Source organism: Gymnogyps californianus, chromosome 2, assembly GCF_018139145.2.
Source record: "Gymnogyps californianus isolate 813 chromosome 2, ASM1813914v2, whole genome shotgun sequence".
NCBI lineage: Eukaryota > Metazoa > Chordata > Aves > Accipitriformes > Cathartidae > Gymnogyps > Gymnogyps californianus.
The window spans coordinates 162,334,355-162,347,683 of NC_059472.1; positions in this window are offsets into that span (position 1 = coordinate 162,334,355).

Here is a 13,329-nt window from a genome sequence, read left to right on the forward strand (position 1 = left end):
TCCTTGGGACTGAGGGTCAGGGTCCACAACTGCCAGCAACAGTCATTACCCTCTTTCTTGCTCCTTGCCAGCTTTATTTTATATTTTTTATTCCTCAGTGTAAAAGCTTCCCTAACTAGTCATTAACCTCAGCCACAGGACACAACCATTAAAGATTATTGTGGCTATAACATGGTACATTACCTGCCTCGCAGTCGAAAGTGTTTCCTCCAGCAAGGGAGAAAGAAAAAGAGACCTGCATTAAGGTCAGGATTCTCCTGCACATGTATCTAAATCAGCATCTGGCACTGCAGACCTGTTGCAAGGAGTGTGTTTGCATGGAAGGAACATGTTGTGTGAAGAGTGCATCTATCTTGATTAAACACACAAGCGGGAAAATCCGTCTTTGGTTTCATCTCAGAGGAGAACAACCTGGGCATTCAGATCCCATGCTCAGCTGTCCCCATGCCAGCACAGCCCACTGCCAAGTGGGTGATACGTCCCTGTGTAGGGACTGTCCTTAAACTGCTCAAGACCTTCTCCATGCTCACAGCCAGTGCTGACCACCCCTGCCAGGATCCTGAAAATAGCAGCTTCTACAGGAATCAACCTTGTGAACAGGACCTGGAGAGGTCCACCATGCCACATGCTGTTTGTAGACACCAGCTGAAGGAGGGAAAACTGCTGTGGAGCTTTCAGTATACATGGCTTTCGCTGCCCACCAGTGCTGCAGACCCCCTAGGCTGGATCTTCACAGTGCCTCCAGCAGCTCCAGGAGAGGTTTTCAGCCCTTGTCCACCTTTCTTCCTGCATACACACACATGCAGAGAGCAAAGCTCCATGATAGCACCTATAATGGTGTTTGCAGTACGGACACTGTTACAGTAGTCCTGAAACACAGACGAGGAAAGGGAGGGATGGTTGCTGTGACCATTCTTTCATGCAGTGCCCTGTGCAAGCTGCTGCGGCAATCAGCTGCCTGGGAATGTCCTACATTATCTGGGGAGTATTCCTGAGAGGAAGACAAACCTCCCGTGTCTCAGTGAAGGAGAGAACTCAGCATGTGACCTCCTGAAATGAAATCTCTGGGGATGCACCCTGGGCTGATGGGGAGCTGTTGCGATGGGTCATGCCTGTTTCCATCCGTCAGAGGACCCAGTGAGACATGACTGATCTAAGCGGAGCTGACAAAGGCTGAAGACCACTTCCCCATCTGGGGACACGCCACCAGGCTAGGGGGGAAAGGCTGCCTTTTCACACATGGGGGCTGTTTCATCCAGCAGCTCCCTTTTGCCTGCATAGGGGTCCTACAGCTGCAGCACCTGCCTCGCAGGCTTGGTATGAGCTCCCATTCCACCTCGCTGACTCCAAGAGCACATCCTAAATTGAAAGTGGCATGACATGAATAGTTCCCCCCAAAACCAGGCTGACCTCCCACCACAGGCTGGGAATCCCCCGGTGTTCGTTGTTATACATCGACGCCCGACGGGGAAGCACAGCCCTGCGGTTGACAGGTTTTAATGAAGACCTTTGATGTTCAAAGGAAGCGATGGCTGTTTGGTAAGGTCGGTTGAGTTAGAAGAAAGGGGCAGGCTGAAGCCGGCCGAGCTAAGCCCGTTACGCTAGCGGGGCCCCATCTGGAGCACTTAACTGCTGTCTGGTTTGAGCCAGGCAGGTTGGAGGTAGGCAGCTACGGGGGGGTTGGTTTCACGCCGAATGCCGTCTGCCTCTCCGAGTTACCGTCCCCATCACTCACCTGGTGCCAGCATCATTGCCTGCAGGTCAAAGCCTGAAGTCCACTCATTCCTTGTACCCTGAGGCTGAACCACGCTTGTTTTACAGCAGAAATGGAAATGTCAGTATTTAATCGGGGAGGCTCTTAACAAATAAGAAATCTCTTTAAGACGTACCTGGGAACTGCCGTTAGTGACCCCAAAGCTTCAGCCTCTCAGCTGGGCTCATTGTCATGGTGAGGGAAGCACTTACCATTTTGCAGCCCCAAAATGTGTCTCTGGCCAGTAAAATGGGGCAACACCACCCATCCCAGTGGTTGAGCACCCTTCATATGGGTGTCTGGGTCAGTGTCCGTGCTCCCACAGATATTTAAGTCTCTTATGCAAACTGGAGCAGCTTCAGTGGGAACGTAGAGAAACAATCTTGTTTTGCCCAGCTGTCTGGGAGTTTTCCTGGAGATGAGAGAGACGAGGAAAAACTCCTTAAAGAACAGGGAATTTTGCCTTTACTTCCTCAGAGCATGAAGAGCAAGTCCATTCAGAAGTTTGAGTCACTAGATGTAGAAACAGCCAGCTGGATATTTCAGAAATTTGTAATTTTGTTTGCCATATAGATATTTTTTCAACAACAACAACAAAGGAAAGTTAACAAAAGACACAACAGCATTTTTTGTCCAGCTCTGGTGGTGACACATTTCAAATTTGTCCCCTGACAGAGTGTATCTTTGCTACCAATCGCATCCCCATGTCTTTCCTAAGTGAATTTTTTTCCTGTGATATAAAGGCGGCTCATGAAGGCTGTGAGGAGAGTCTTGGTAGAAGACCAGATCGGTTTTAATAGGATGACCCAAGCTGCAGGCACTGCACACCAGCCAACTAGGTTCTTCTCAGAAACAGCAACATTTGCAAACAGCGAAATTTTTTCAGCAAAAGGAGAAGAGCTGAGACAAGTTTGAGCAGGACTCCAAGCGTGACCTAGTCAAGCCAGTGATTGTAGGTTTGCACTTCCATAACAGGAAGGAGAGAGGGCAGATGAAGATTTCTAAGGTACTGACCTTTGTTGTTTCCTAAAAGGTGATGCTAAGATTTTCTGCCCAAGTTCACCACGTGAGCAGAGTCACTCCCCACTTACCCATCCTTAACAGATCCCTGGTTTGAAATGGTACAAGCAAGACTCAGCCCCAGCAGACAGCAAAGGACCTTGACTTTCCCTTTTAAACTGTACCCTCCTCCGGTGAGCAATTACTTTTCTCACTCAGAAGGAGATTAAAATATCCCCATTACACCTGGTGTGATTCATAGTTAGAGCACCCATTTCCATGCAGACGTGTTTCGCCTGCTGCAGGTTATGGAGGACAACGGTGGCTGCTCACCCCAGCCTTGGGGAGGAAGCAGGTTGGGTTTTTTCTCTGAGTCAAAACCTATGGTCCAGAGACTGTTTTCATTTGGGGGAATGACATGGACATCACAGCCACCTCTCCTGCCCAGTCACACACCCACAGCTCCAGGGAAAGGGCTGAATGCTGCAAAAAGCCCAGGGCACCCCTCCGCTCACCTCATGGGGTGGAGGCACTGATGACAATTTGACCTGTAATTTCTGCTTTGGGAAGTCACGTCAGGGTAACCCTGCATTAAAGCTATCTCCAAGACCTTTCTGGAAGTTTCATTACAGCATTAGGAAGTGTTTCAGTCTAGTTCCCTAGGGGAATGAGGCTTTTGTGACTGTAGTGTCTGTCTGTGCATTTCTTAGTCCTGACTTCTCCAAAAACTTCCAAACCTGCAGAGCAATTTTAGCCATTTGACTATGCGTCCTCAAAGATATTAAGTTGCTAACCAGCTTGTGAATGTGCGTGGGCAGGGAGAGGAGTGAGGCTCCATCTCTGCACCTGCAGCACAAGCCCAGAGGCACCAGCAAACAGCAGAGAAGCCTCCTGGGTGAGAGACACAAATGCTCTGGAGACATTTCAGTCAGAGCTGATACCTCATGAGATGCGTGATACTCCCTCCACAAACCAAAAAACCCATGGGAAGACTACACGAGAGCTGAAGCTTGTATGAACGGCTTGCTTGCTAAAGAAGAGTGAACCTGGCTGGTTGCTCATGGTGCTTTGGGTCCGAGTCCTGCAAACCAGTCCCACAGGCTGGTGGAGGAGTTCTGTTCTCCTCCCTGCACGTGCTGGTGGCCAAATGATTCATGTCACAAGAGGGGAAATGCGAGAGCAAAGCATAAATGAATCACCCTCCGCCGCAGGTCATTTAATTCATTCTCCCTTCAGGAGGCAAGCGTTTTTGCACACTCTAATTAGATAGTTCATCCTAATGGCAGCTATATGATTTTTTTTCTTCCTTCCTTACATCTTTCAGCAAAATAGCATAAAACCTGATGGATACTTAAAAAAAAAAAAAAACCAACACAGTGCTATCCTGGAACAAACCCCCTGTACCATATGGCTGAGACAGGACAGTTGCAAAATCCCGCAATGCACTCATTTACATGCGTTGTCTACACTGTAGTGCTCTCTCTGCTCACTGCCTCCTCTGCCCTAGTTCCCAGACTTTGGGGTATAATTATAGAATAACAGCAACTGAAGCTGGTTTTAAAAAGATGGTCTTTTTCCATGGAAAAAAATCTGAACAATATAACAAAAAAAAAAAAAGCATTTTTCTTGGCAATGTGTTAATTTTCTCTCTTTTTTTTTTTTTTTTTTTTTTTGAGAAAATGAGAACAGAAAATGTTCCATCTTCCTCCCCCTCCTGCCCACTTGTTTTTGGAAGAAAGCAGGGAGGAAAGAGAAAGGAAAAAGCCTATGTTTTTAAGCTTCTTGTTTTCAAAAGTACTAAAACATTTCTACCAAAGCTGACATTTTCTAAGGAAATTCTCATTTTACCTGTAAAGCCCCTTTGAGTTCAGGGAAGTACAACTGCTTGTCAAAACAAAAAGAAGAAGAAGGAAAAAAAACCCCTCTTTACTAACTTTTCTCCCCAAAGCTACTGCAAGGTGGCAATGAAAACACAGCCACTTCTGGGTGAGGAGCCTGGGAGCCTTCGGATGCAGATTGCGTAGCCTGGGAGGTGAGGAGTATTCTCCCTATGGATAAGATCTGCTCAGACATTAGCATCATGGTGAGACTTCTGTATATCAGGGCTGGCAAGGCTCAGTCTTTATGGTTTCAGCCACAAGAATTGTGTTGGATAAAGCACAATGGGATTTTGGGCAGAGCCAGGGTCCTCTTGGCATCTTGCAGCTCAGTCTGGGAGGCTGCAGAGCCAGCAGGGTCCATCCAGAAGCACACACGGGCTGCAGAGGCTGCAGGACCTCTCTCCTGCTGAAAGACACAAAGCAACACCAAGGTGCAGAGCCGGTGGGAGGAAGGCAGGTATGGCCCCACAAGTATGAAAAACCACCTCAATTTTCCTCAATAAAGGGTGTCTGAGTAGCACTGTAAGATGCACACAAGGTCTTGACACCCCTTCAGGGAGGGTTCAATGTTCCAAAAGAGATCAATCACCTCGGACTCAGGTCTGTTCACCACTAATGGAGGAAGCCGTCCCACCACACACAGTGTCCAAGGAAAGCCATGGGCTGTGGTGCATGGCTCTGTCTCTGAGATCTCCCCTATTCCCTTTCCAGCTGAAAACTGAGTCCTCTTCTTGCTGGCATCGTCTCTCATGTAGGAGATCTCAGCACACCCCTGGGCTACATTTACATTTCCACTGAATTGACCAATTTATTGCGTGGGGGGATGAAGAATGCAGAGAACTGGAGGCCAAATCTTTCATGCATGAGCCATGCCCTTGTGTAAGGATGCATAAGGATGCAGCTTTTCCCCAGACCTTCAGCTGGGAAACAGCAGAGTGTCCATGCCTAAACCCGCCGCCACCAAACCCTACTGCTGAGAAGCCCCATCACCTCCATCCGGGTGTGGGCTGCGAGGACAAGAGCCTTGCAGTGAAAACAAGGCTTCTTGAAAATGCTTCATCCAGCAGCTCCCACACTTGGAGGCACGATCTCACTCGCAGTGCCCTCACCTATGTGCCTCGAGCCCTGCCCTGCCTATGATAGATTATTTTCATTAACATTTCCCTGCTGTGGCTACCACTGCGGCTGCTGTGCCAGTGATGTAGCATGAGCACTCGCACAGAGGTAGATGACAAGTGATGAAATGTTGGTGGTCAGGCCATATAAAAGCTTGTTTGGGGCTGCCCAGCACTGCCCTGTGTGTGCTTGTGTTGGACTAATGTCAGCCTGTCTGCAGAGGAGTCTCAGATGGAAGAGGGAGGTGTTATTCTGCTCTGGCTCCGTCCTGCCTCCCTCCTTCCCTGGTTGACCCGATGCCTCTTCTTCACCATGGGGATGTGTTTTGCAAATCCTCTGTCCAAGATTAACGTCCTGCTATCTATACATGCCTTGCATTTCTAATGTCATTCTACCCTATACAGACAGAGGATGCACTGCTGTCTGTGGGTCACTTGGAAGGATCGTCATTCTCTGAGGCACGAAGCATTTTGCAGCATTTGCATGGGCTTATCCTCAGGCATTTTGCATCACCAATTCATCCCAGTCCAAATTTTCCTCTTAGAAAACTCAGTAAGTCAAAACACTGCATCAAAATATACATTGGTTTTTTTTTCTCAAGGGACTGCCAAGGAAAGCCTATATTCAGGAAAAGTTTTTGGCTGAGACATTTGGAAGTCAAAACAACCTTATCAAGAAGGTCCAGAGAATGTAGTTAAGTGTTTAGGAAATAAGGCAGAGCCTGGGAGGCCACAAAAGCCCCCTGAGCCACACCATTACATCAGAAGATGCATAAAGGAAATGCAACAGCAAAAAACCAGCTTGTTTTACAACACCTTCTTAAATTGCTTAGCACCCATGTCCAACATTTCACACCTGAGCTTCAGCCCTCCAGTCAAACGGGAGGTATGAATGGGGCTGATTATCTCGAGCAGGTATCAAAGGGCTCTGCTGAGATGGCAGCTGGCACCTGGCCCACAGGGATGACACACCGCTGTGCTTTGATCAAGATCTCTGCAAGAGGCCCAGCCTCCCAGGGAACAGGCTCCCAAAAAAGCCATCTCTTCACTGCTGAGCATCTTGCAGGTGACACGTCTTGTGTCACCAATACTGCTGTGCATATGCTGCTTGCTCCCAAACTATGAGCTCCAGAAATCCCAACACAAAGGCAGAAATCCTGCAGCTTGAAGTAAACCCATATGGGAAGGTGCAACATCCATCTGAAGGTGCCTGGATGCAACACAGCTGTGCTGATTGCAGGAGCGATCCATGCTCCAGCCACAGTAAATATCCGCGGCTGACGGCATTGGCCTTGCAGCTTCTCAGCAGAAAGCCGTCCCAAAACTTAAAAGGCTGAAGCTCTTGCCTGGGAAACTTTGGGTCCTGTTTTGTTTCTGCATCTGCAAAAAGTGGCATCGGTTCATGTGAACACCCAGACTTTTTCCATTTCTCTGCTACATCTGTGTCTTGGCAGCACAGCAAACAGCCCCTGAATCTCCCTGGAAAAGCAAAAGGGGAGAGAGGAGAGTAGAGAAAAGGATAGCGATAGGGCAGGAGGGTCTGATATTTTTCCATGATCCAGAAAACTCTTATTCCCTATGACCTTGTTAGAAGGCTGGAAGCTCCTGTTCAGTCAGAGCTGTCAGACAGTGGTGCTGACATGAGATGGATGAGCAGCGGTGCGGCTCTGCAGAAGGCGTCATGGAGACAGGCTGTTTTAAGGAGCAGCAACGGTGGGAAAAGGCAGCAGGATAAGGCTGAGGCAGGACCGAAATGCCAGTGGGTACCAGGCTGTGGGGAAGGGGACTGTCTGGCTTAGCTATATACAAGAGACACATGCAAGGGGCTCCTCAAATAGCCATCGAGACAGAAGAGCTCTGGGGTATCTTCAGGCTGAGCTGACAGAGAAGAGTCATGAGGGTCATGGGACCTGCCCTTGGTGCCTTAGGAGCTTGATCCTGTCTCCTGCAAGGTGTTGATGGGCCCTTGGCTGTAGTCCCCTGTCACTTGTTTGTGCTGTCTGAAGAGAATTGAGATGTGTCCTCCAGCATCTCCCAGCACGACCCCACCACACTGCCTGCTGCCAAACCTTTATCCCAAACACCAGCATCACCGTGCTCCGTGCCTGCAAGACAAGGATACTGAAAGTTTTGCTTTAATTTTTACTGTGTAACATTAATTATGAAATTGCTTTGACATTCCCTGCCCTCATAATACCAAGGATGTGATTTCCCCCTGCCCTGTCACAGAGAACGGATTTGGGTACAATCCTGCCACATGCTCTGATGCAAAGCACAGATCTGGAGACTGCTTTGTTGCTGCCCTGTGATCACTCTCAAGACATCTGACCCTACCATTCTCAGCTCTGCAATGATGCTCTTGTCACACTCCTGGTCTTTGCAGGACATCTGCAGACCTATGCATGTCCTCATGCAAGCCCAAAAGAGTTAGTGTGCAGGGACAGTGTTACTGTGCTACTTTAATTGTCACTGAAGTGCCTGGACTGTTTTGTGTGGCTGGTTTTTAAATGGAAGCTTGGCTTTGTTTATATCAGATGTTCACAGTTTGGGTACAAGCTGAATGATGCTTTGCCCTGTCAGTATCCCCAGTCTGTTCTGGTCAGGTGTCCTGGTTTCAGCTGGGATAGAGTTAATTCTCTTCTTAGTAGCTGGTACAGTGCTGTGTTTTGGATTTAGTGTGAGAATAATGTTGATAACACGCTGATGTTTTAGTTGTTGCTAAGTAGCGCTTAAGTTAAGGACTTTTCAGTTTCCCATGCTCTGCCAGCAAGCAGGCGTACAAGAAGCTGGGAGGGAGCAGAGCCGGGACAGCTGACCCGAACTAGCCAAAGGGATATTCCATACCATGGAACATCATGCCCAGTATATCAACAGGGGGGAGCTGGCTGGGAGGGGCAGATCGCTGCTGGGGCATCAGTCAGCGGGTGGTGAGCAATTGCATTGTGCATCACTTTTTTTTTCTTTTTTTTCCTCTTTTTTTTTTGTTATATTCCTTTTCATTACTACTACTATTATTATTATTATATTTCATTATTATTATTGTTATTATTATATTTTACTTTATTTATTAAACTGTTCTTATCTCAACGCACGAGTTTTACCTTCTTTCCTGATTCTCCTCCCCATCCCACTGAGAGCCGGGGGGACAGTGAGGGACCAGCTGCGTGGTGCTTAGTTGCTGGCTGGGGTTAAACCACGACATCAGGAGAAGACCTAACTCCAGCATGGACACTTCCTAGCGGGGAGAGGGAGTGCTAACAGAAGTGTGCTTTGGGAAATAACAAAAATAATAATCTTTTTTGTATTCAGGGCACACATGACACCTTCCCACCCCCAGGACCTCCTGCTGCAGAGAGAGTTCTCAGCCCACATCTGCAGCAGCCTGCAAACCGAAGGTATTGTCCGGTACCAGGTCCTGTGCAGGCACATTGGCGGTGCAGACATCCCAGCTGAGAGGTAAGAGAAATCTCTGGCTCATGCCTGCCCTGGGATTTGGGAAAGCTGGGTTTGTTCTCTGCTGTGCCAAAGGTTCCAGTCTCTTAACCCCTCAGCTCCTGGTCTGTAACATCGGGATATTGGTGTGCTGTTCCCTCTCTCCCTGGAGAGCTGTGTGAGATGCTCAGGCAGCAGCACCATGGGAACCACACAGGCACCTTGAGCCTGTCTAGCATAAAAAGACAACATATGTCCAAGACCCTGGTCCTGCAATGGGCTTGTAGGGTAAAATTCAGTCCCAACCAGCTCAGAGGTGATCTAGCTTTGGCTGGAGACCGTTTGACCCCACAGCGTGGTTTGTTTGCATTTCCTGTTTGGCCTCTTGCTAACCCAAACGCAGGGCTCCTACCAGACGTCCTTTTAGCTGGGGAGCTGTATTTCTAAGAGGGTGGGATATGTAACTCCCTTGGTTTTACAGTCAGGAGGGGAATGAGCAGGATTTTGCTGAACAAGGAAGCTATGTCTATACCAGTAAATAAGAGACGAAGAGCAGTTGCGTGACCAGATGGCATGACACAGGCCTATAAACCAAACTCTCTTCTCCTCCCCTCCAAACCCTAAACAGGGTGGCCTCAGCCATGCTGACAGCTGGGACTGGTCCCTGCCCCACACCAGCCCTTGAAGAGCCCCCAGGCACTATCTGAGAGAGGATGAAGCCGTGCCAAGGAGCGTGATGACAATTTAACAGTATGGACCATTGTGAACCAGTGCACGGCTGGTGCCTGGGTTAGTGCAGTATTATGAATGTTGCCTTAGAGATTTGGGGCTCCCCGTTGGTGCCTGTCCTCTCATGACATAGAGGTCTCGAAGCGGGCACACCCGAGCACGAACCAAGCCTTGGAGTCCCACCTTGATGCCCAGGACTTTGCAGGTCTGCACGCAGTTCCCACATCACGGAGCAGCAGGATGCAAACCTTTTCTCCTGACGTACTGCAATGCAAAGGGATGGTCTATCCCCAGCAGCTTTGCATCCCGCTCCCAGCAGGCATCTCCCACCACGCCAAGCCTACAGTACCAGGGGCTGCCACACCCAGCGAGGAGCTGGACCAAGGCTGGCAACCGCTTCCATAAACCACTCAGCAGCTTCCCTGCCTCCTGGCTCAGGGCACAGAGCTCTGCGCCGCAGCTCCAGGTCTCTGCTGCTTTATATCTTGTCTGCTCTCCTTTCTGCTTGAGAAGGGTTCCTTTTCCTTGCTCAGGACATCCAGCACAGGGTTTGGAGGGGTTATCCAGGACACCCTGGATGCACAGTCCGTGTACAGATTGCCTGAATGCATGCAAACTTATCCAAAACACACCTCGTCTCTCAGGGCCATTGCACATGCACTTTGCCGTTGATCCCCACTCATTCAGCGACCGTTTTCTCCAGGTGAGCCCTGGGTGGATGTGGCCATGAAAATCCGGATGGAGGGAAATCCAAACAGAGACAGACCTCTCTTGGAGTGCTTTGCAACCCATCTGCACAGCTCGGAGGGGCTCACGCTGCAGCATAGCAGAGAACCAGGGGCCTTGATGTCCCTCTTCGATCAGATACAGACAGTAGCCTGTCTGGTTACAGAGAGCACTTTCTTTGATTAAAAGCTAATAAATATTCATCCCTCTCCTCCCCTGCCGTCCCTCCCAAATCCCCAGAGACAAAACTTGGACAAGCAAAACTGGTTCATTTGTGATGTATTCCAGTGCGTTGCTCCAAAACACTTGGAAAAGTTCCAGTTAACAATGCGCGGCTGCAAGGGCTATGGATCATCAAGAAAAGAGCCAATACTTTGCATTCACTTAAAACAAGACTTAGGTCATAAAGGACATGCTCATTGTTAATGGTGGGTGTTGGGAAGTAAAGTATAAAGTGTACACAGATCCTTATCCCTAGCTAATTCTTCAGTAAATTGGCAAAGATACATCACTGCCTGCAGAGCAGGAGACAGAGAGAAATTAGATGTTAAGGACAGCTTAGTTTCCTAGGAATACAGATGTACCATCAGTTGATGAAAACTACAGCAAGGAGCAAGGGAAGAAGATATATCAGTGGTGAAGGTTGTCTCCTTTTAAGGCAAGGAAAACTAAACTCTCGTCAGGAAAGAACAGGTTCGAACAGATGGAGAGATCATGGCCAGTGTAATAGCGCAGGGACTGCTGAGCTGCTCCCGGTGAAACACAGACAACAAAACCAAGTCACTGTCAACCAAGAGAAGATCAGAGGAGCCAAGGACCCATTCAGCAGGGAAATGTTGCTGGAGAAAACCAGTCCTGGTGTTTGGGAGTTTGGAGAATGATGGAATAGACGCAATAATGTGCTGTCTCAACACAGGTTTAAACCACAGCCCTGCAGGGAAAATCCCTCTGAGGGCACTAGACTGTAGATGGTGAAGAGCCTCCCATCTCTGGATGGAGGCCTATCCCACAGCTACCTCTGCAGCTACCGTAACCCTGTGTTTTCCCACCTTTTGGCTTACAGTCTGAGTATAGAGCAAGTATTTCTTGGGGAAGGACTGCCTTCAGCCTGTATTGGTAGGGGGTTCAGAGGTGATCTCACAATCCCAACAGCAACAGTAATAGTAATTAATAGTAAAGTAGTAAGACTAACATAATAATTTATTATAATAATAATTATTTATTATTATTACTGGAGCCACATCCAGGCACGTGCACCCTCCTGCATCCTGGGAACATGGTGCTGGGACACTAGGCTCGGCCTCTGCTCTGGGTGAGCAGTAGCATGTTATCCACGTGCTTCTGCAACCCACCAGCCCCACTGCCCTGCACAACAGTGAGCTGGCTGCATCACCACCAGCAGGATCCACAGCCCTCAGCAGCCCAGAGACGAAATCTCCGTCCCGTGATCTCCATGCTGTTTAAGCACAAAGGAGCCTGTGTCTGCTGCCCGGCCCCATAGAAACCGAGCAATTGTATCTTTCCTTGGATACTAAGGCCTCAGGTTAGAGGCTGACAGCAGAAGTGGGTAGAAGATGAAGCATTGCAATTTTTCAGCTTTTCTAACGGCATTCTCCGGCTTTGCAGGGGCTGTTGGGCAAACAAGAAGCAAGCAGCTTAATGGCTGTATTTCAGCTGGCACGAGCACCGCGAAGCCCATGTCGTGGGCCAGTTTCTCTGCTGAGCTGAGATTTGCTTGGCACAGCGGTGCAGTGGGTCCCAAGGGAGCCCACGGCTGCTCTCCAATCCTCCAGCTGGGTCCCAGCCAGACCCCACAGAGCCGACAGCCGCCCCTGCCGCTGGGGGAGCATGGCCAAGCAGGGCACCCTGGCCAAGCTTCCTCTTAATGCCAGCGCAGCTGATCAAGGCAACGGAGCAGGAAGAAAAGCAGGGCGTTGATCTCAGTGGGAAACTGAGGATCCCCATCAGCGAGGGGAAAATCTCTTCCCGAGAACTGTAGCTAAACACCGGGGTGGCACTGGAGAGCACAAATGTATCACACACACCGCAAAGGGACTCTGGCCCTTGGTTTGCAGGGGTACAAGCTCTGGGGTAAGAGCGGGGAGATTTTCTTTTTAAAAAAGACAAATCTTGCCCTTTTAGGCAGCTTCCTATGGAAACGAGAGGCTTGCACTGATACCTATGTGAATATACCCTTTCTCCAGCGCCTTCATGTCCCCTTCGCCCATGTGAACTGAAAGACCTCTCAAGCGCAGCAACAGCCCCATGCTTTTCATGAAAGCAGACAGCTGGGTGGAGGAAAAAAACCTGTCTGTGCCTTTTACATGTATCCCACAAAGGGGAAAGCTGCAGTTGAAGCCCGAAGCCTGAAGCTCAAACTCAGGGGGTGCACACAGGGCAGAGACCCATCTCCCACAGGTAAAACAGCCCTCGGTGCCTGCTGTGAGCTGCAGGCAGCAGGCAGCAAGTCTTGCCTCAGTGTCTTGCACTCGCAGGAAACACTATTGGTATGAAAATGTCAAAGTGTTTGGTGCTTTGTGAGACAGATTGCACCAGCCCCTGAACTCTCTCTCTCTCTCTCTCTCTCTCTCTCTCTCTCGGTGATCCGTCCTCCACAGAAATCCATGGCCACACCATCATTTTGGGATTTAAAAAGGCGGGGAAAAGACTCCAAACTTGTCATTTTTTGCTATTG